The following is a 23,384-nucleotide window of genomic DNA, read 5'->3' as shown; positions in this document are numbered from 1 at the left end:
GAAGTAGATCCCGGATCTACACCACTCCTTTGCAGAAAGCCTCTTGATCTCCAAGCCCCTTTCCATCAAAATCACTTTTCTAGGCTCTAAATTGCTTCCAATATCTCTCACACACGATTTAGGGTTTCTGGATCTCAAAAGGGGAGTAAAGGGGCTGGGGAAGGGATGTAATGTTCTTTAAATAGGGCACAACCCCCGAGATTAGGGTTTTTCTAGCCCAGACCAGACTCGCCGAGTCCACTAGCCGACTCACCGAGTCGGTCACTTACTCTATGCCCCGAATCCCGCTCCGACTCGTCGAGTTCCACCCTAGACTCGACGAGTTGACTCATGACTTAGAGCTTTTCCTTGATTTTCTTGGTCTTTCTAATTCTAGGCGTTACATATTGTGTTCTTTTGATTTACGTTTTTTAGAAGTTTTATTTTTGCGAGTTTCACCGAAGCTTGTTTGATATTTGTTTGAAGTACTTAACTTGTTTTGTTGTCACCCAACAAACTGGTATCAGAGCTATGGTTGAAGACGAGAGAGTTAAGATTGAAAAGTTCAATGGAAAAGATTTTGGTTTCTGGAAAATGTAAATTGAAGACTAACTCTACCAGAAGAATTTCATGAACCCTTGTCAGAAGATAAGTCGTTCCTTATGAAGCAGGAGAATTTGGAGTTGTTAGATCTGCAAACACTTGGTATGGTGCGATTATCATTGGCAAAGAACGTTGCGTACAACATTTTTGATGAGAAGACAACTTGTGGGTTAATCAAAGTGCTATTTAAAATGTACGAGAAACCTTTAGCGGCGAATAAGGTTCACTTGATTCGACAATTGGTCAATCTGAAGAAGATGGAAGGTGGCTAAGTGACTGATCATGTCAATGAATTTAATTCAATCATGTTAAGGTGACATCGTTTGAGATTAAATTTGAATATGAAGTCTAAGCAATTATAATATTATTATCCGCTCAGGAGTTCCTGGAGCTAAAGAAGGATTCAGAGTCGGTGATGGAGATCACCAGGATGTTCACTGAGAGGGCGATGTTTTGACCTGAGTTTGCTTCGGAGCAGGCTCAGATGTCCCGATACCTGAGTATGCTCAAGAGGGACATCAGGCAGTTTGTGTCTACGCAGAGGTGCGAGACCTTACTGGAGTTGCAGGAAGCCGCTCGACGGCGTGAGTTGGAGATTGAGTTTCAGTTGAGAGAGCAGAGGCAGGCCTCGACGCAGTCGCAGCCTGCGCCGAAATGGTCCAAGACCGTTGATTCCAGGTTGGGAGATCAGAGCAGCCGCACTTGTGGGAAGTGCGGGATGGGTCACACCGGAGTCTATAGGTCCAATGGTGCGCGTCGTAAGTGCGGGAGAGAGGGGCATTATGCGAGGGATTGTCGTCAGTCAGCCCCAGTTCAGGATATGAGGATTTGTTATCAGTGCCATCAGGTTGGTCACATGAGGGCCAACTGTCCACAGCTTGCTGCAGGACCGGTGCAGGCTCCAGCACCAGCCACTTTGAGGATCACGTGTGGAGGTCAGAGTGGAGCAGAGCCCCCGAGGGCTCAGGGGCGTGCTTTTCAGCTTATGGCAGAGGAGGTCAGGGCAGAGCCGGATTCAGCTGCGGGTATGTTTCCTTCTTGATATCTTGTTATCGTATGGTTGTTATGGAATATTATATCTGCTAGTCTCGTTTGCATAATTTGTGGTATTGTATTCGTTCGGTCTTGCGGGTTTATATTGAGGGGTCGATAGTTAGGGGATTGGAATCAGTTAGCATCCAAGGAATTGATGGCCAGCATTTGGTGGTATGGTTAAGTTGTCGAGTATAGCAGTTGTGTTTCGAGAAGTGTTCAGCGGGGAGTCGAATTCTCTTAGAGTTCGAGTTGTGCGATGCCGGAACGTGGTTTTGTGGAGGTTGCTCGTTTAGAATCAGTGCAAGTATAAGAGAAGTTGTTGAGTAAGAATGTTTAAGTGATGTCGGTTGGGTCACCGGTGGTTGGTAGTCAGTGCTCTAAGTGGGGAGAATTGAAAAATTCTCTGGAGGATCGACAAGTATTTGAGGTTGATTAGCTGTTTGGGATTCAGCAGTGTTTCAGTCAGCCAAGAGTGTGGGCTGGTATGAATAAGTGGCAGTCTAGTGGGGCGGGATACAGACCAAGGTTGGGCCTAGGGATAGGTCGGGATTCGAGTATAAGGAATGGAGTTAGAGTTCGGAACCCCAAGTGGTCTAGAACAGTATGTACAGGAGAGATTTCATGAAGGAATGGTTTAGGGTGACGTAAGACGGTTCTGAGAACGGTCCAGACAGGCTGAAGGCCTAGAGAGGCGGTCCAGACATGCTGAAGGTTTTGAGAACGGTCCAGACAGGCTGAAGGCCTAAGAGGGCGGTCTAGACACGCTGAAGGTTCCGAGAGTGGTCCAGATAGGCTGAAGGCCTGGAAGGGCGGTCCAGTCATGCTGAAGACTCTGTATGAGGAGAATGAGGAAATGCGTCTCCAGGGAATGATGATTGATATGGTCTGGCCCCGGGTATTGATCGTGTTAGTGGAAAGCGGTGCATGGACCCGGGAGTCCTTGCGAGTAGATTCAGAGTATATGAAAGTGCAAGGATACCAGTTACTTTACATGGATAATGTAGAGTGAAGTATAGCTCAGTGGCCCGTGTAAGTGCAGTAAGGGTTGTTGAGTGGATTTCCTGAAAAGGAAAGGCATGTAGCTCCGGAAGGAGTGTGGGTACTCCAGTAGAGGAGGAAGTGGAGTAAGTGGATTATCGGCAGTACTTCAGCTATTGGTAGTAAGTACTGGGATGGTACCAGTGGTATGGGAACACATCCGGGTTGGGTGTCTGTTGAGGTTGCGGATGAATTTTCGGTGGTATAGAACCAGAGGAGTTCGGGAGGGATGCAAGGATGGAGCCTTGGATTTCCAGTATGGTTGTGATCAGGAGGTTATGTATGTAGCGGTAATTCATCCTAGGGATGTTTGGAGGTATCGTTAGTGTGTCGGGTTTTTCCAGCCGAGGATGTTAGAGCAGGTTCAACATGTGTATTTGATTGCAGAGGAGAGCTCATGGGAGTTGCTCAGGAACTGAAGGATGTGTCATCCTGTTAGCATGGAAATAAAAGAGTTGGATTCGGAAAGGAAGCGGGATAAGTCCCGGCAGTAAATTCAATAAAGTTGTGTCAAGCGAGGAAAGGGATAACGGTTGGTACCGGGTCAGGACCCGGTGGTTCAGGGTGGTATCTAGTTTGTAAGAGTCAAGTGATTATGTGATTTAGAACGATGGAAGTATCATCGGGTGATCATTGGTTGATGAGTGTTGTTGGCAGAGAAAGAAGTCGGTGGCCAACTTGAAGCAGTTGTCGGGACTCTGTGAGAAAGAGTTGGACTTTATAGGGGCTTGATAACAGTGTTTGGAGGAACCTGGGTCGGTTGAGACCAGGAGCTGTATTGTGGGAGTATCATCTGAGATGTGTTGATGCAGGCTTCGAGGACGAAGCCTAATCTAAGTGGGGGAGAATTGTAACACCCCGAGTTCAGAAGTGCAAGTTCAGGGTGCTTGGTGCAATTAAGGAGGATAGACTCAGCGAGTCGAGTCGCGATTTTGGTCACGAGTTTAGTGACCAACTCGGCGAGTCGGCGGCTGGACTCGGCGAGTCGGTGCTGGAATGAGAAACGCTATTTTTAGGGTTTGCACCCTCTATAAGGAACCTTTTGTTTTCCCCTCAGCCTCTTTGCTGCTCATTTGAGATCCATAAAACCCTAATTCGTGAGGAGACTTCATTGTTGAGTGAATTTGAGCTTGGAGGAGGATCTTTGGTGCTTGAAGCTTGAAGGTTGGAGGCTTGTATTAGGAAGCTTGGGGAGATCATAAATCTACAGTTGGTTGGGCTCATTTTAGGGGTAAGGAACCATTTCCTTTAGCTATTTTTTCATGGATTCATGTATGGTGGTTTGATATGAGATCCAATTCGAGATAGAGGCTTGGATATGAGGATGCTACTTCAGATCTAAGCTTGTGATGGTCCCATATGTCATAAAGTTCCTGTATAAGAGTTGTAGGTGAAGTTCTTTTGTCCCAAACCTTAGCCCAAGAGTGTATTATGCTTAGATCTCTTTGTATTCACGTAAAGTTTGACACTTTACGTGACGGATGGGTTGTAGGTGAGTGGATCCATGGTTTGGAGCCTGTGCATGGCTTGGAAAGCCACTGTATGGATTAAGAACTAGAGGTACTCGGCGAGTCACATGGGTGTACTCGGCGAGTTGGATGAAGATAGACAAGAACTCGACGAGATGGAAGAACAACTCGGCGAGTATGTTGAATGTTGCCTTGGACTCGGCGAGTCTGTTCTTGGACTCGGCGAGTCTGGTCGTGAAGTCCTAACCTTTTTGGTTGAGCTGTGAATCGGTGAGTCGAGGGACGACTCGGTGAGTTGATCGAGAAAGGACTCAGAGTTTGTTGGACTCGGCGAGTCTTGGGGCGACTCTGCGAGTTGAGTCGCAGATTGGGAGTTTCTGAGTATAAGGACTCGACGAGTCAGCGTGCTGACTCGGCGAGTAGAGTCAGTCAGGAGGGTTGACTTTGACTGAGGACTTTGACTTTGACCTAGAGTTGACCAGTTGACTTCCAGGGGTATTTTGGTAATTATTGGTATTTATTGAGTTCAATTTTTGGTATTGATCAGTGGTGGAGTTCGTGTCGGAGGTTGGAGCAGCGTGACCTTATCTTTTCAGTCAGCAGTTGCGAGGTGAGTTATCCTCACTATATGAACAGGGTCTAAGGCACCAAGGTCGGCCCTTTATCGGATGGAAAACCGGGTAGTTGTTGTTATGTTATTGCTTTGTTATGTTTGCATCCTGGTAGTTAGGATGGTATATGTTAGAGACCTGGTTAGGGTCAGTATCCTGGTTTATAGGATGATGTTATGCTAGTGACCGGTTAGGTCGGTATCCTGGTTAGGATGATGTTATGTTATGTGATCTGCTAGATCGGTTTGATTAGATGTGAATTGTTATATGATTGTATGGTTATGTGCACATGGTTGTTGGACTGGGGTTGGGTTGAGGCGGGTCCTGCTTTGTGATGTAGGCCAACATACCCAGGGCGGACTGGTTATCCCGAAGGCCCAGCAAGCGGTCCGGATAGGCTGTAGGCCCCAAGAGGGTGAACCAGACGTGCCGAGGCTCGGGGAGTGGACCAGGCCGACTGAATGCCCGGTGCGGGCGGACCAGTCATACTATAGACTCAGATAGTGGACCAGGTGGATTGAAGGCCCGACGCGGGCGGACCAATCACACTGTAGACTCGATGTATATGGCTAGACCCGGAGGGTGGACCAGGTGGACTGTAGGTCGGTGCGGCGGACCAGTCACACAGTAGACCCGAAGTGCATGGCTATTCTGTTCTGGTTATGGTATTATGCGTGTATGGTATTGTGGTTGGTATCTTGGGGGTATCTCACTAAGCTTTCGGGCTTACAGTTGTGGTTTAATGTTTCAGGTACTTCAAGAAACCGTGGCAAGGCAAAGGCGTGATCGTACTGCTCCTCATGTTTATGTTTTATGATATGGTTCTGGGAATACTCTGATAATAAATGTATTGAAAACCTTTTTGTAATAACTTAATGAAATTGGGTGGTTTTTGAAAAGTTTAAATTGGTTGGAATTTACAGAGCGTTGCAACTAGCTGGGGAAACGTCCTTATAGATTAAGTCCTTAATCAATTAAGCTTTCAACTCCAAATTTTCATAAAGCTTCTAAAGGATATAAAGGCTCATAAAAATGTCAACTTTATGGACATGCATGACCCATGCATGTCCTTTACCCAAACTAGGTCAAAAGGCAAGAATATGATCTAAAACGCATGCAAAGCTCCCATAACTCAACCATATTCCAGATCTAAGAGATATAAGGCTCAAGGGACCTTGATGAGCCCTCGGCTAAAGAAAATAAAAGTTTGCATGATATCGAAATGGAAAAGATGAGGCAGTTGAATACCATTTTGAGGCAAAGAAAATATGATCCATTTTGTCTTAACAAAGGTGATCCAAATAAAGTCTAGAATTATGAATTGATTGAAAGTTCAGCTTTCAGTGAAGATGAAGACTTCATGATCAAGCCGAGGAAGAGTTATGCTACTTAGAATACATATTTTAATCAACTAGATTTTCCATTTAATTACTCATTGTTTGTATTTTATCAGTTTAAACTTGTTGAGAATTACCAGGATAAGGAGGAATTTAAAAATATGAATATTCGATTTCATGCAGTACTGGGAAAGATTGAGGGTTGTTGCTGAATTTGAAAAAGTGAAAATCATCAAGTTTGTATCGATTACTCTTGATTTGTTATTCTAAGGGTTGTTGTTGAATTTCAGATACAAGTTGGTTTGTGCAAACAATATGCCATTTGAATTCACAATTGCATATTTTCCACTTATAAATGTGAATGATCTTGTCTTGGCTGCATTATTGATGGGCGATCTTTAAAAGAATGATATTCCAGACAAAAATACTTATGTTCTTGGATATGGACATCTCAAGACTTTTCTAAATTCTTGTTTTTCACATCTGGCTCTGACAGATATCGACTCTCTACCCACTTTAACAGAAGATCGAAAGTTCCTAAAGCATTGTTAAAAGGAAAATAAATTATAAAAGATTATGAATATGGAGAGATTGTTCATGATCATCTAGGAGTTATGTTCATTAGAAAATGGAATAAGGAGAATAGGATTCCTAAATGCTACTATCCCCAATCCTTACTGCTTTCCTTATCCAACCAACCGATCTACAGCTCGCCCGACCCCCATCAACGCGTCCATATCGAAAGCACTCCACGCAAAAGAAATGAAACATTAAGATCGCTAGGCCCACAGCCTATAACTAGAATACCCCTACAAGGTCCTTAGCATAGGCTTGGATTGCCTATGAGGCCAAAGCATGAGTCTGGTATGCCCTCCATGGCCCTCAGCCCATGACCGGAATGCTCCTGATAACCTACCGACATTGTCTTCATCGCATCATTGGCCCAACACTTCGGGCCTGAAGATATCCACCTCATTCCATCACCTTGAAGGGGCCTAAACAACTCCCTTACAATGCTAAATAAGCACCACAAAACAGGTACCAAATAAAACCTTACGAAAACAAAGCCGCACACAACCCGCAGATAGGATAAAAGTTGCAATTTTAATCCAAATCGGAAGCTGAAACCCAAGAGAACCATGCACATAATTTAACCCATGATCCCCAAGCCCTCTTTCCCACCTCACACGGAACACCCCCATACACATACTCAAAAGATCCAAAATCTCATCCGAAGAGAAAAGAAATACCAAAGATAATCAACATGCCACCTTATTCAAAGCAGAAAACATCTTCACGATCAGTCAAAACGAGACCCCATACTGGACTGAACAGATTCCATCACTACCACACTAGCTTGAGAAAACCTACAAGATGACCCTGAAAGCTACCAAAACCAAGCTCCCACTCTACCATTGAGGATTAGCACACCTAAAAACCGAAGTGATTTAGAATATACCGAACAGGAGGGTAATTGACGCATTCCTTGACCTTTAACTAGAACCACTTAAATTCTTCGAATAATTCCTGGTGAAAAATGAATTCAATGACCAATGGCCTCTAATACCTTGACACCCAAACCAAAGAAACTACAACCCACCTGGAGCTGAATGTACCTGCTTCTGAAAGGGTTCATCGATCAACATATGCCCAACAAATCTGAAAGCAGCAAACCAAACAGCGGACTGAAAAAACCCTCAATAATTAACACTCAACCTGAGAATTCCAATTCTCCCCCACTTAGAACTCGAACCACCGCCCATTGGTGGTGGAACCGAATAATAACCTAAGCAGCCCATCCAGGTACAATCATACATGACCATGAGACGAATATCACCCGCAGTATGGTCTTCCTGGTGCGGATCAAACAAACCCTATGAGGAACCTAAAACACAGTTGAAGACCTCAGATCTTCCCATAATAACCACATACAAAGCATAGGCATCAACCAATTTATGATCCCAACATATACCCCTACATGCAACCCACATACAAATATGGCACCTGACCTTCCTGTTTCCCAAGGATACAACCCTTGCTCACATTGTAAGATAATCGTGCCCTATCAAACCACTTGCACACACCAGCACTGACATGTCATCGCCAACCACCGCGACCAACGGACCTCAATCTTAGAATCCAACCTAACTTAGGAAATCATCATTAATATTGATGTATATGTACAATCATGCCTTCACCTTCCCACAATAATCGATGACACCTGAAAACAATAACAATTGGGTAAGCACAAAGCTTAGTGATTTTCCCTAAAATACCATACACAACAGAACATATACAAGCATGCATATCGGGTCCTCAATTATCGGACTGGAATACCCCAAACCTATAGTCTCCATACTGGAATACCCCGGGTTTTTTGGTTTTCCACCTCAACCCAACCGCTCTTCCCGAGCCTCTATGCCTACAGCTTACAGTCGGCCCGCACCTACTATCTTGGCCTACAACACACATCATGACTGCATCAATCTCATCCACCACTATATGTCGACATATAAACAAGCAAGGATCAAGTAGGCACATAATACATGCAATAACCAATCATACAAATTACTACCTCCTACTGAACCCCTCATAGCATACTTCTCTGCTACCAGCTAGCCTCCATGGAATGCGTAACCATAAGTAACTAGAGGTAAGATTGCCAACTAAACAGATGAGCCTACTCTAGCGCTACAACCAAACAAGGAACATGTAAGAAATCCTAGATCAATAGTTCACAGGATATCCTACATGACTACATACATCCCCTAGGGCACTCCACTAGCCAATAAACCACCTACTGGTACTCTAACGAGCATACCACTACTGTTGCATCCTATCATGCCAGGATATGCATAAATCTAGCTGATTACTGCAGCATAGCAACATCCTATACATAAGGATATGTAACCAAATGTACAAGTAATACATAACCATAGGTACCCAGAGGTGAGATAGACACCCGCACAGATGATCATACTCTAGAGCCACAACCAAACAAGGAACATGAAAGAAATCCTAGATCAAGAGTCCTCATTCTATCCAATGTGTCTAAATATAGCCCCTAGGGCATCCTTCTAATAAATGATAACCAAAACTAGTGAGCTAGCATTGTTGCCTTCGACCCACGGGTGCATTGAGGAAGACTCACATGACATGAAGAACCTCAAACACTATGACGCACTTCATTTTCTGTGTTGCTTGCTCCTGCGAGCCTTCACCATCAAACATGGAAGAATCTTAATTCATAGCCCAAAACCGTCAAGTTTGACCCAACGTAAAACTGATCAAAAAGTCAATGGTCAAACTTGATCAAAGTCAACGCCACATCGTGGCCTTTGTTGGCCACTTCGTGGGGGTCACAAGATCAAACAGTTTCCATGTAGGGCATCGCCACGTCGTGGCCCTCCTTGGCCACGTCATGACCATGCCAAAACAGTGATTTTTTACTTCGCCATGTCGTGGCTATCTTTGCCACATCGTGGCTACTATAAAAATGTCATTTCTCTCATTAAGAGTGTAACAACATAAATTTCAAAGCAAAAATTTCATTTTTGTCTCAACCATTTTCACATAAAATATTTTATAAAATATCCAACATTAGTTATCAAAGCATATCGTTTCCCAAGATCACAAAAATCAAATCCTCTCTCTAGTGTGTACGAGTCACGCCGGCGCCTTTCCACGGTCCTCGCTAGTACCTGAAACACATAACACAACAAATGTAAGCATAAATGCTTAGTGAGTTCCCCAAAATACTCTTACACACATACGCCTTTCTAGGCCATACTCTACACGACCTTTCGGTCCATATGTATCAGCGGACTTCCGTCCCAGTCCCAGTAGACCTTCCAGTCCTACTCGTATCGACCTTCTGGTCCATGTCTACCTGACCTTCCGGTCCACGTCATAATGCCTTCCGGCCCATATCATACATAGCATATATATCACATACATAACGCATACAGAACATGCAACGCATTGTTGGATTAGTGTCTAAGTCCATAACTATTTTGGTATGTACTTGACCCGATGGTGCATGGTCCTTTTGGGTTGCCTTCACCAAAGCAACTTGATAGGATGAATTATGGAGAGAAAGGATTAAATATGATTTATTAATATATTATGAGAATAATATATTAAAGGAGAAATCATATTGGTTAATTAATATTAGTCAAGAATTAATTGTTAATTAGTTTTGTGACTAAAAGAGATTAATTAAACTTAAGGGACTGGAATTGTAATTATAAGATAATTGCAATTTGGGCTATGGATTGCCTTATATTAAGGAGTGGACGAATTCTATGGGGAAGCCCATAAGAAATCGTCCAAAGCCTTAAGGAAAGGGATCCATGGGTAGCTTAGGGCTTAAGCATCCAAATTAGGGTTTCCTTGTTAGATAACCCTAATAGCCTAACTATATATACATCCCTTATGACCCAAAAACGTGGACAAGCATTCTTCTAGGGTTTCACATGGTTTTGGGCAGCCTCCATCCTCTCTCCTCCTCATCCTCTTGCTCTTGGTGTTTGTGAACCATTAGAGGAGTGACATTTGTGACTCTAAGCTTTCTAAAGTCAATACAAGAAGGATTTGGGATTGTTATTGCTACATAACAATCAAGGTATGATCTAAATCCTAATTATATGTTATATTGGTTATCATATTCTAGATCTAGGGTTTATAGTCTTGGATAACTTGCATGTACAATAGAGAAACCTAGATCCAAGCATTAGGGTTTGTATGAGCACATAGGATGTTCTTATGACCAAAACCCATCAGTGGTATCAGAGCCTTGATTGGTTTCTATTGTATTGATGCCTTGTATGTTGAAAAAATTCGTTTTTTGTGGTTCTGCTTGCTGAACTCGCCGAGTCTCTAGATGAACTCGCCGAGTCCATGCTGACTCGACGAGTCCATGCCTGACTCGACGAGTCGGCTGGTCAGAATGAGGGAAAACCGGGATTTCTTGTTGTTTTTGCTTGAGGATACTTGCCTTATCATATTAGATCAATATAAATCCGATTTTTTGATATATATGACTATATTCTTGATCTAATTGAAGATATTTATCAATTAATAAAATATTTGTTTCCTTATGTGATAATTGATTAATTATTTTGATTAAATTGGTAAATTGTTTTGCAAGAAATCATTAAATAAATCAACCATGGATAATTATGTGATTAATTGTTAATTTAGATTATTTGTTATTTGATCCTTGTATTATGAAAAGTTTCATATTTTCCCCTTTAGGTTTTATAGTTTAAATTTGAACTCAAAAGTTTTAGTTTTGAAATTTAAATAGTTGAAACCCTAATGTTTTGAAATGGTTCAAAACTTTCCCTCAAGTTTTGGAATTTAAATTTTGATTAATAGTTTAATTTTGATGTATATTTAAATTCTAAACCCTAATATTTTGAAATGTTTCAAAACTTGCCCTCAAGTTTTGGAATTTAAAAGTTGATTAAAAGTTTAATTAGGAATGTTAAATTCTAAAACCCTAGTATTGTTTTGAAAAAGATTCAAATCACACCATTATGGTTTTATTAATTAATTAAGGTGTATAATTATAAGAGGTTTAATAAATCCATAAAAGCTTTGGTTTACAATTTAATTGAATTAAAAGTATAATTATTAAATTTGACCATATAGTATTTTAAAAGTGTAAAATACACCCTATACTATATATAACATTAAAAGTATAACATTATATATATATATATATATATATATATATATATATATATATATATATATATATGTATGAGTAAAAGTCAGTCTTACCGTTAGTAGGCCTCATTCACGAAGCTGGTCTATAAGGGGTGTTTAAGGAAATTGCCTATAAAATGGCGATTGAATGGGTATCCACTCTTACCCACCGCACTCTTGACTAGTGGAGGGTCGTTAGCCGAACGGGTAGGATAGGACGAAACCTTCCATTATAAGTATATTGAAGTACAAAAGTAACTAAATGTTTTCAAATTCTCAATCTTAGTTACTTAGGCAAAAGTGAATTGATGCAATTCCATGATATTACACTTTGTGCCCTTGCGAAGACGTTAGTGGAGCGTGTGTGGTTTACCGGCACACTAAATGGTTCTAAGAAAAGGTAGCAAAGGGTGACTCAATGTTTGTCATAGTTCGGTGGAGCGTGTGTGGTTTATCGGCACATCGAATAGGTGACTGTAACATGTGGGGGCACCATGTAGTTTGCATGGTTATTCACACCCGCTTTGTGATCCTCGGCATCTCAGTCACAAACAAGAGGGGCATATCGAGATTTAAACATGTCATTGAAATGTTCAATGAATCTCATAGGATCTAGGAGTTTTCATAGATTTAAAACTTAAATTTCGTTTTCGTTTTTCATGGTGGAAATTAGTGAATCGTCATTCACTTACCTTCAAATGTTCTGCAATTTGGGTTACGGCATCCCTCTCCCGAGTTGTAGAATATTGTGTTGGGTCCTAGCCTTAGTATCTGATTTGGGTGATTTACTAAGGACTCAATCAATCAACTAACTTGAATTCGCTTTCTCCCGTTTTGTAGATGTCAAAGTTCGACAACTATGGTCTTCCCAAATCCCGTGGAACAAGCATTCCACATGAAGATGGTATTCCAAGATTCGATCGAGGAACAAGAAATCATGCTTCACTTCCTCCACCTCCTCCAATTGTTCTCCCTAACCCACAAGATCGAAGAATTGAAAGGTTCAATATCACTAAAGCCCTATTGGAAATGAAACATGAAGATGGTAAACCCGTGTGTGCCCACGTTCTAGGAATGAAATCACACATTGATAGGTTGATAATGTTGGGTGTGTCATTCCCGGATGAGTTGGCTGTGAATTGGGTTTTGCAGTCACTTCCTGAATCATATAATGAGTTCAAAAGAAAGTATTATATGATAGATCATGACGACAACCTCATTGACCTAACTTACATGCTCATTGCTGCTGAATCAGAAATGATTTGGCGAAGCAATGGAGCATATTTGTTAGGAAAGTCAACCGACCATGCTTCCGAGGACGTTCTAGGAGAACCGACCTGCGTTTGCTGCCAAAAGAAAGGGCGTTGGATACAAGTCTGCCCAAGGAGCCTGAAGATTCCAGAAGATGGGAGAGTCAAAGAGCATGGTTGTGCTTCAAGTAAAATCCACTATCTAACTCCATTAAGTTCCTATTCGTTGATTCTTAATACATGATGTGATAAGATTGCATTTGAATGTTTTGCAGGATCAAGTGAAAAAGAGAGGAAGCTTGATGGAAGAGCAAGATGAGTCTAATCACAAAGAAATGGATCTCGATCGCATGGACTTGAAGATTAGATTTTGAGTTGAGATATTTATGATAGAATTGTTAGGAATATTTGACTACATAGTTTTCAATGGATTTTGCATTGTAAGGACAAATGTTTTCCGCTGCTTTTATAAATAAAAATAAATTTTGGTTTGACTTATTTATTTGTTTATTTCCTTGCAATGAAATCGTTATGAAAATCGATGTTTGCATATTTCTACAACGAATGGATATGATTCTTATTTATGTTTATTATGGAAATGTCGAGAATTTACCAAATAGGGAGAGTTTCTCATCGCCCAAGTTTCAATTGGACAGAAATTTGGAATCGCGCAACTTGGTTGCATGATGAATGAGAAATTTCATATTTGGAAATTAGACTAAGTCATAGACAAAGTGTAAAATGAAGGACTAGGAGATCAAGCACACAAAGTTGCATGTTGATCAAGTCCACCATAAGAGTAACAAAGATATTCGTCATGTTTTACTAAAAGTTTAGAAAATATGATTATACTCATAAGATTAAGTGTACTTATGAATTGATTGAAAAAGTTTAAATCAATAGCAGAACGAATAAGAAGAATCAAGTAGGCAGAAAGATAAAAGTTTCTCCATTCTAAGAAGAAGGGAGAGTACCTTTTATGCTTTATGAAAGGACTTAATGATTAAGAACCAAATCTCAATTGATCCTCTAAGTGGATATTAGTACAATTGTATGTCCAAGAAGAGGAATCAAGAATTGAAGAAATGGTTAAATCAAGAAGTCAATCATACTTCATTCCAAAACGAGTCTTAGAGTTAAGATTGTAACAATGAGTGATAAGTATTAAGAAAGTTTATAACATTCATCAAATGTGGAAAGTTGTGATGTCTTTGATAAGACAAAGACCAACTAGGACCCATTTATGAAGTGTTTTGATAAAAAACTACACTAACTCTTGAATATTTGTTTGTCAAGAAATGTTTATTGACAAGAGAATCTTATATGTCAAGGAGTCAGTAGGAGTCTTAATGGTCTTGAAAAGTTTCAAAAACAAATCAAAAATAAACCTTATCATCAACACTAGCACACGAGTTGAGGTTTGCAACCTATCGTGTTGACTCTATTTTGTTTCTGGGCCACTCCAATTGAGTTAATTATGCATGTGAGTTCCATGAGTTCTCATTTGAATGCATAAAAGGCAAGGACCTTGATCAATGAAAAGTACATTGATAGGAAAGGGTGAGCTGCTTGACTACTTGGAAGACATGGTGGGCAGTTGTGCTACCATAAGGCAAGAAATCAAGATCAAGAAAGTTCGGTCCATATGAGTTTGAATTTGTCGTGAACTTTGGTTTTGAAAAATTCACATGGATAGGAACGCATACACCATTAAAATCTAAGTGTCATAAGATTCCTTCCTTCATGAAAATGACTGTGAGGAAATACTTTCACTAAGAAAGATTTTAAGAAGATAGTGATTGTAAAATTGCATTCTCAAATTCGATTATGGTTACGGTATCCCTTTCCATAATTTGAATTGTGAGGTTTGACAATTGTTTAGACACACATATGAACTATCTAAGGCAAAGGTGTATAAGTTCAAGAAGCCTTGATAAAAGATTTTCAAAGCACTAAGTATTAGAAACATGAACTTAAGAAATTCAATAAGCATTGTTTTTCTGAAAGTTAAACTGTTTCTGAATACATGTCACAGCTAGTGGGAGCATAAGTGTTATGTTTATAATGATCATCATGATAGTGGGATCATAAATGTTATGATTGTATGATTATTAAGGCACGTATTGCAAGTTGGCAATATTAATTATAGAAAACAAGAGTTATACCTTGCAAAGTTGTAAGGGTTGTAAAGTTGTTTTGCTATAATTAAGGGAGAGAATATTATGCTTCGTTTCAAATCTAAAGGCTTAGGTTGTGGAATGTTAATAACTTAGTCAAAGGTACATAGTGTGTTCTTAAAATTTCGCTTATCATTACGGCATTCCTCTTCACAATTCGAATTTTGAGAACATAGCAAATAAAACATTATGGCAGAAGATTGATAAAGTATCAAATCTTTATGTAAGACATTATGCATTCTGTCCCATACGCTTCGGGTATAGGATCGATTGCATAGGCTATAATATTTGACCATTCTAAAATTTTCCAAATGTCTAGCGCATTTAGAGGGAAAAAGGACAAGAATCGTTTTTGAATAAGATAATTAAACAACTATCATAGGACAATCCAAAGCTCGCCGAGGATTGGTCGCTTGTGAGTAGTTGGAAGTATGATATTGGATGGACCATATCGAAATTATTATGAATAGATAAGATTCTATTAAGAATGGGTTGTCATATGGAAAATATGGAAACGTGTCCATATTGGGAATTGAATATTGAAAATCTATGTGTAGATTACAAACTTTTATGCAAAAGGATGTTCAAAGGAATGTTCTTTTAGTGAGAGACATCATATCTAAGGAATTGTATTGTAACAATCTCCTATAGAGGATTTTGTAATATCATTGGCAATAGTCATTTTGACTTTGGTGCAGTGACATTACGAAATGATCATTGCATAAAATGTTAGAATCTAGCATATTCAATAAGTAGCAAGAATTTGATATTCTTACACTTATGAAAAAGGATTAGGAATTGTGAAATGAGAATGATTGGAAATGTGTTCAATTTAATCTATTTCACAAAGTAAGAACCATAGATAAACATTGTGTGCATGCTAGGAGCATGGGACAAGTGTATTAATTCAAGTAATAAGTTGATTAACCGAAACGACAAATAATGAGTAATCGATATGGTGATAAATAAAAGGTGTTTTATTTATGCTCAAAGGGTTGAGGCCATATGGGATTAGTATGATTCTTGTGTTTCACTTTGCATGTTTTGACTTCCTGAATAATTTAATTGGTTTAGAACAGTCAAATTATTCGAACGGGCCACAGTCGTTCATATGTTGGAAGTAGGTATGAATAAAGATTGTCGTGAATTGGTGTGTGGATTGTCTAAAGAGCATTAGACATAAGCAAATGTTTGCTGCAACGTTCATGAGTGCTTATGAATATGATTTAAGCATTGGATTAAACCCACGCTCACTTGGATCACTTCATGGATTGTTATCACGAGTGATTGGTGAGATGATAACATCTTATAATCTTGAAACCGAGATGTGTGAGTTGTATCTTGCAAATCGGTTGCACATTGATAATATGTAAACGCACCAGTAACTTGGTGTTATAAAACATATTGTTGTGTGTGATTCGGTGAGTGAGTGCAAGCGAGCATTGAATCAAAGTTTATCCGTTCCTTTTATCCAAAGTAGGATAAAAGCGATATCTTTGGGCCCCTCGATGATTTAGTGATGACAAACGTAAATGCTCGGCCGAGCTAGGCCTAATTTGATTTGTTCAATTAGTCAGTCGTCATAAATCGGAAGTCGAGAAATAGTACAAAGAGAATGATTTGAAATCATGTCTCATACAATATCTAGAATGGAGGAATATATGATCCCTTATCTAAAGGACACGCGTATCTGATAGGATCAAAGTTGACAGCGGCTTTGGAAAGCTACGATTGCAGATCAGGATCTGAAGTCATACGCATAATAGTTATTAGACTTATCCAAGTGGGAGACTGTTGGATTAGTGTTTAAGTCCATAACTATTTTGGTATGTACTTGACCCGATGGTGCATGGTCCTTTTGGGTTGCCTTCACCAAAGCAACTTGATAGGATGAATTATGGAGAGAAAGGATTAAATATGATTTATATATTATGAGAATAATATATTAAAGGAGAAATCATATTGGTTAATTAATATTAGTCAAGAATTAATTGGTAATTAGTTTTGTGACTAAAAGAGATTAATTAAACTTAAGGGACTGGAATTGTAATTATAAGATAATTGCAATTTGGGCTATGTATTGCCTTATATTAAGGAGTAGACGAATTCTATGGGGAAGCCCACAAGAAATCGTCCAAGGCCTTAAGGGAAGGGATCCATGGGTAGCTTAGGGCTTAAGCATCCAAATTAGGGTTTCCTTGTTAGATAACCCTAATAGCCTAACTATATATACATCCCTTATGACCCAAAAACGTGGACAAGCATTCTTCTAGGGTTTCACATGGTTTTGGGCAGCCTCCATCCTCTCTCCTCCTCATCCTCTTGCTCTTGGTGTTTGTGAACCATTAGAGGAGTGACATTTGTGACTCTAAGCTTTCTAAAGTCAATACAAGAAGGATTTGGGATTGTTATTGCTACATAACAATCAAGGTATGATCTAAACCCTAATTATATGTTATATTGGTTAACTTGCATGTAGGGTTTATAGTCTTGGATAACTTGCATGTACAATAGAGAAACCTAGATCCAAGCATTAGGGTTTGTATGAGCACATAGGATGTTCTTATGACCAAAACCCATCACGCATATCATACAAAACATGCATCTCATAACATACAAGACCTTTCGGTCACACATAGGTACCTTTCCATGTATAGTATAGTGAGAAGACTCACCTCTGATATCTCGGTAAGTTTCTGTCTCGGTAGAAACGTGATCTAGCCTCCGCCTAATCACATAAAGCAAATACTCCCATAAATATAACTATACTCCAACCTTTCTTAACATCCTCAGAAGGGTAAAAGACCATTTTACCCCTCTCCTGGCTCAAAGGCCTTACTGTTGACCAAACCCTAAAGTCAACAAAAGTCAACTGTCAAACTTTGACCCGACTCGTCGAGTGCACTTGGGCGACTCGGCGAGTCTACACGTGTCCACTGACCCTCTTAGTCCCTATCTTGGCACGTCGAGTCCTTCTCTTTACTCGACGAGTCACACCTGGCATGAATCGCGGGGCCACCCCGACTCAACTCGCCGAGTCTCAAGAACAACTCGGCGAGTACCGCCTTGAACCCCAATCCTCTAATCCCTTTCTGACTCACTGAGTTATCCCCTAACTCGGCAAGTCTACTCACAGAGCTATTCACGTGAAACCCTAACCCTACTCGCCGAGTCTCAAGAACAACTCGGCGAGTTCATGCCTTGCACCATCTCTATTGACCTCCTGGGGTCAGATCTGTGCCCCTAATCCACAGATCTAGCCTTCCCAAGCACGAAAGTCACGTAAAGCTCAAGACTTAATGCTTACATATCAACATAATGGCATCTAATGGTGATTTAGTCCCAAAAATGGCAACCTAAGTCCAATAATCCCAAAATGACTCATAAAGCTCCATGGGATAAAGTCTTTGGACCTCTTTGAGTCCAGATCTAAATCATAAACTCGAGAGGGGACTAAATACTCTACACATTCTTCTTCTAAAGGGTTTAAAAACCCTAACTCTATGAATCAACACCCAAAACTGGAGAAGGTCCGAAGGAATACCTTAATATGAAGCCTTTGATCTCTGAAGACACTAGATTTGCACTTCCTTCAGCCTTCTTTTGCCTTGGTCACCTTCTCCTTCAAATTTCACCAACAAATGATCAACAATGGCCTCTCTCCACCTCACAAGCGATCTAGGACTCTCTCTGGGGTGTGGTAGCCGCAATGGACGGCCATAAGGGCCTTTAAATAGGTCTCAAACCCTGGAAATTAGGGTTTCATTAAACAGCGTGGACTCGCCGAGTCCACTCATGAACTCATCGAGTCCAGCTGTGAACTCACATACGAATCCGCGACCCTACTCGGCAAGTCTATACGCCAACTCGCCGAGTTCCCCCACAAAACCCAAAAATAAAGGAACAAAATCTCATACATGGAAATCCGGGTGTTACAAAGAGCTTAATCCTTTCAGAGCTAAGCTCATACTTCCAGATCTACTTTCCCACACTAACTTAATGGATAAAGTTTTCAACTTTATCCATTTTGACTCCATTTCAAGGCTATATCTAGCATTTAATGTCCATTAGGTCCTTAATGAGGTTATAACTTGCACATGGTCACAAAATACACCAAGCATGATCCTTATTCTCAACCAACAGAAGTCCAAGGACCTAGTAAAGCCACTACATGTTCTGGAGTTCTTCAAACTCCAAGAACATCCCAAAAAGGCATAAAACCACCCAAAAATTACCTAGAACTTGAATATAAAAGAAAATGTGTCAAGTTATGAACTTTATACCTTCAACAACTCAAAAAATTGAAGAGGGTGTTGGATCCACACTTGCTTCTTGTTCCCTTGCTTCCTTATGGACTTCCTTCTTCCAAAACTCTACCAAAAACCCAAGAACAAGGCTCAAAATTGATAAAATGGACTCTCAGGCATGTATGGAGGCTAGGGTTTCGAGATGGGGAGGTGGAGGCTGAATAAGATAACCTAGAAGGAGAGATAAGGTTATTATATATGAGGGAAACCCTAAAAATCCTAGATTAGAGTTGCAGTAGCTGCCACTGTGCGACCCCTTATGCCACGTCGTGGCATTCCCCAAAACACGTGTTTCATTAAATTTCATGCCACATCGTGGGCACCATGCTCCACGTCGTGGCAGAGCATTTCCTCCAAAAACCTTATTTTGATTTCTTAAGTATTGTGCAATATTCTTCGGAAAACGGGTGTTACAATAATTGGATAGATTCTTCAAAATAAATGTTAATAATAAAAATGTTTACACTTCAGTAGAAAGAAATAAATGTAGAATGAAATAAATGTAGAATGTTATATAAAAAAGTTATATTGCTTTTCCAATGTATTTTTGAGAATACCAGGACACTTTTATTTAATGTATTTTTGAGAATACCAGGACACTTTTATTTATTTGTTATTTATAGCCTTCTACTTCATCTCTTCCGAGTAAAACAAAATACTTTAAAAAATATACCAAATTACAACTTGTCATCCAATTATAAAACACTTATTACTGCTATAAATGAGTATTTTTTGCAAAGTATATTTTCCTAATAAGAAAAATAAAATGATAAATACAATGTTATATTTGGGTACAATTTCCAAAGTATGTGTTAATAAGAAAAAAAGTCAAGTTACTATTTTTTATTAGAAAAATAAAAATAAAAATAAGGTGTAATAATAAATAAATAAACAAAAGTACGGTGGTATAATAAATCAATGAAAGTAAGAGATTTTAACTAAAAATACAATGCTATTATTACAAGATGATGTGATATATATTGGGAGTGAAGCGAGAAAATAAGAAGATGCTTTTATGTTGTTTCATGAAACTCAAGAATCCATTAGGCTGTCATTTTTTAACGACTTGCTTGATTTTGCTAGTATGGAGAGGATTATTTATGCTTTTTTATTTCCTCTTTTTTCTGTTAACTTCTTATCGATCCCTTTTGAATAAAATTATTAGGTTACTTGGAGCATATTAGAAGCGAGTTTGGTCAAATATATTAAGTAAAGAAAATTCATCTTTTCAAAATTGAATCCCGAAGAATATTCATTTGATCCTCCCCTAGAAGTACTGGAAGTATTACACTGTATATTCAACAAAAATTATTGATTAAACTCTCGCTGGAATGCCCAGGCTTAAAAGCCCTCATTAACTAGCAATATCCAATGTAGGAGATTACACTTTTATAGTTGTGCACATTAGACGTTTGTATAGTATACATTAAATATAGTATATAAATAATCATTGATGATTCAGCTTAAAATTGAAATATGATTCATGTTATTCGGAATTCATCTTTTTGATAGGTAAACTTGTAAAAACTATTTTTAAAACTCGGATGCTACAATCCATGGTTGGTTATGTTGATAAATGGGGGCATACATTAGTACATTGTTAGCTCGATCAGATTCATTGAAATTGATCGTACTAATTCTGACACTTCACATGGAATATTGATGTATGCTACACGTGCATAAGAAAAAAAAAAAAAAGATAATCATGTAAACCCACAATTTATACCACGTACGTTTGATGCATGTAATTTATATGGAATGTTATCGCATGAGAATAACTTTAGGATTTAATTATATGCCTAAGCTTATGTTTTCATAAATCATTATTAAAAGCGAGAAGATTATTTTCCATATGTTCCTATTTTTTTATGTTTTTGCTTTTCACTTTGTACATGTTTTAATTAATTGTGTTGATTCCTATAAAATTAGATACAAGGCATAATTATACTTTTAATCTTTTGTATCATCAAACTGAAAATTGCATAAAAAAAATTTGAGAATAAAACGGGAAAAATATGAGATTCAAAACATTAGAAAGTTAAAGTAGTAAAACTACTGGTCAAAACTTTTGTTATTTTCAACAATATATAACGACCCCAAAGATTTTGCTTTGTTAATATCCACGAACGCTGTAAATAAAGATATGAAGCGTTTGTAGTCCAACGGTTAGGATAATTGCCTTCCAAGCAATAGACCCGGGTTCGACTCCCGGCAAACGCAATTTGTTTTTATAATTATCATTTTTTGTGTAAGACCTTCAAAGATTTCAACGGAAAGTGTTTGGTTTCAAATTTTACTGGAATTCGAGATTCAGTCTTTATACATAGTCTATACTTTTCAAAAATATTTTATGAACCAAATCGTTCTCTAAAATGAAAATCTTTTGTAAATTAAAATATTTTCACACACTTAAACAGCTTATTATTTATTTATTTATTTATTTAGTACAAAGTGTTTCTATATACAAGTTTTGTGTTTTATATGATCACGTGTATACATGAACTTTTGTATTGTAATATTTAAAGTATAGCAAATTATACCAATGGCATATATAAACACTTGAGGTATACTCTTAATACATCCGTTTTGCTTTATATGTGATTCTTGATAACTGAGATATTTGCTATGAAGATGAAGATGTATATTGTGATAAAGTTGTTTTCCATGCGCAATATCATTTACATGAATGATGCTTGTTACGCAATTGTTCAAAGCCCGTATGCAATATGCATGCCCAAAGCATGCAACTTGTTTTCAAAAAGTGTGCATGTACTTTTTCTTTTTTTTTTTTTTTTTTGATAAAGGATGACCCTATCCGAGCCATTGCCGATAATCATCTTCCGGTTCTTTGACCGCTGGTCAAGCAGTATATGTTGACCGTTTAAAGCATCCGCTTAGGAGGCCGGTGGCTATCTCTCAATAGAAACCAAACCGGGATTGAACCCGGATTACTCCCTTTTGGTGAGTGATTCCCAAGCTAACACCACGAGGCTATTAAGATATAACCTGATCAGATTCATTCTTATCTCTTCCCATTTTATTCACGTGTATTTTACTTAGTCAATATTGTTTTAGTCTTCCGTATTTATCTCCTAGTATAGCTGTACATTCAATTATATATACTCATGTATACATGTTATGTAAATCAATAATCAAGTCAATACAGATAACCTTACCAAATATATTTCACTCTTTATATGGTATCAGAGCTACGACTTTGAATACTTCTCAAATTTCTCTCCTTCTTTCTTTCTCAGACGCATAATCATGGGCAATACTGCAGAAAACTCAAGCTCCTCTCTGATCGTTAACACCACTTCCAAGGACGATCTCACCATTGTTCACTTTCCTTCCACCCTGAAGCTAACCTCTACAAATTACCTTGGATGGAAAACACATATCGAAGCCCTCCTTCATGGCCTCGATCTGTACTGATTCATTGATGGAACCCATCTTCCTACATCGCCAATCACAGTCGTCGATGGAACAATTACACCTCATGCCGACTACCCTAAATGGTTCCGCCAAGACAAACTACTTTTTGGAGCACTCGTTGGCAGTCTATCTCCCCAAATTGTCCCTCTTGTGACAAATGCTTCATCATCTCGAGAAGCATGGCAAACCCTAGCCGGAACTTATGTTTCCCCTTCACGAGGTCACATTAAGCAACTTCAACATCGCCTAAAACAAATAACCAAAACTTCTACCCAAATTGTCACTGAATACATGCAGATCATCAAGACTGTAGTTGATGAGGCAAAAAACTTGATCAATAAGATGTGATTGATGTTGCTCTAAATGTGCTAGACCAATCCACATATAAACCTATTCTGGATGTTGTTCACGCAAGAGACTCACCCATTTCT

General features: G+C 39.0%; 1 non-coding gene across 1 annotated transcript; it reads left to right on the top strand.

Moving 5' to 3' along the window:
- Nucleotides 1-21,666: 21,666 nt before the first annotated feature.
- On the top strand, nucleotides 21,667-21,738 carry TRNAG-UCC (transfer RNA glycine (anticodon UCC)). Its single transcript has one exon. It is a non-coding gene; the product is annotated as a tRNA-Gly (tRNA).
- Nucleotides 21,739-23,384: the final 1,646 nt, after the last annotated feature.

The sequence above is a fragment of the Lactuca serriola genome, chromosome 6 (genome assembly GCF_051521515.1).
Source record: "Lactuca serriola cultivar US96UC23 chromosome 6, Lser_US96UC23_V15, whole genome shotgun sequence".
Lineage (NCBI taxonomy): Eukaryota > Viridiplantae > Streptophyta > Magnoliopsida > Asterales > Asteraceae > Lactuca > Lactuca serriola.
This window is presented reverse-complemented; position numbering and strand designations above follow the sequence as displayed.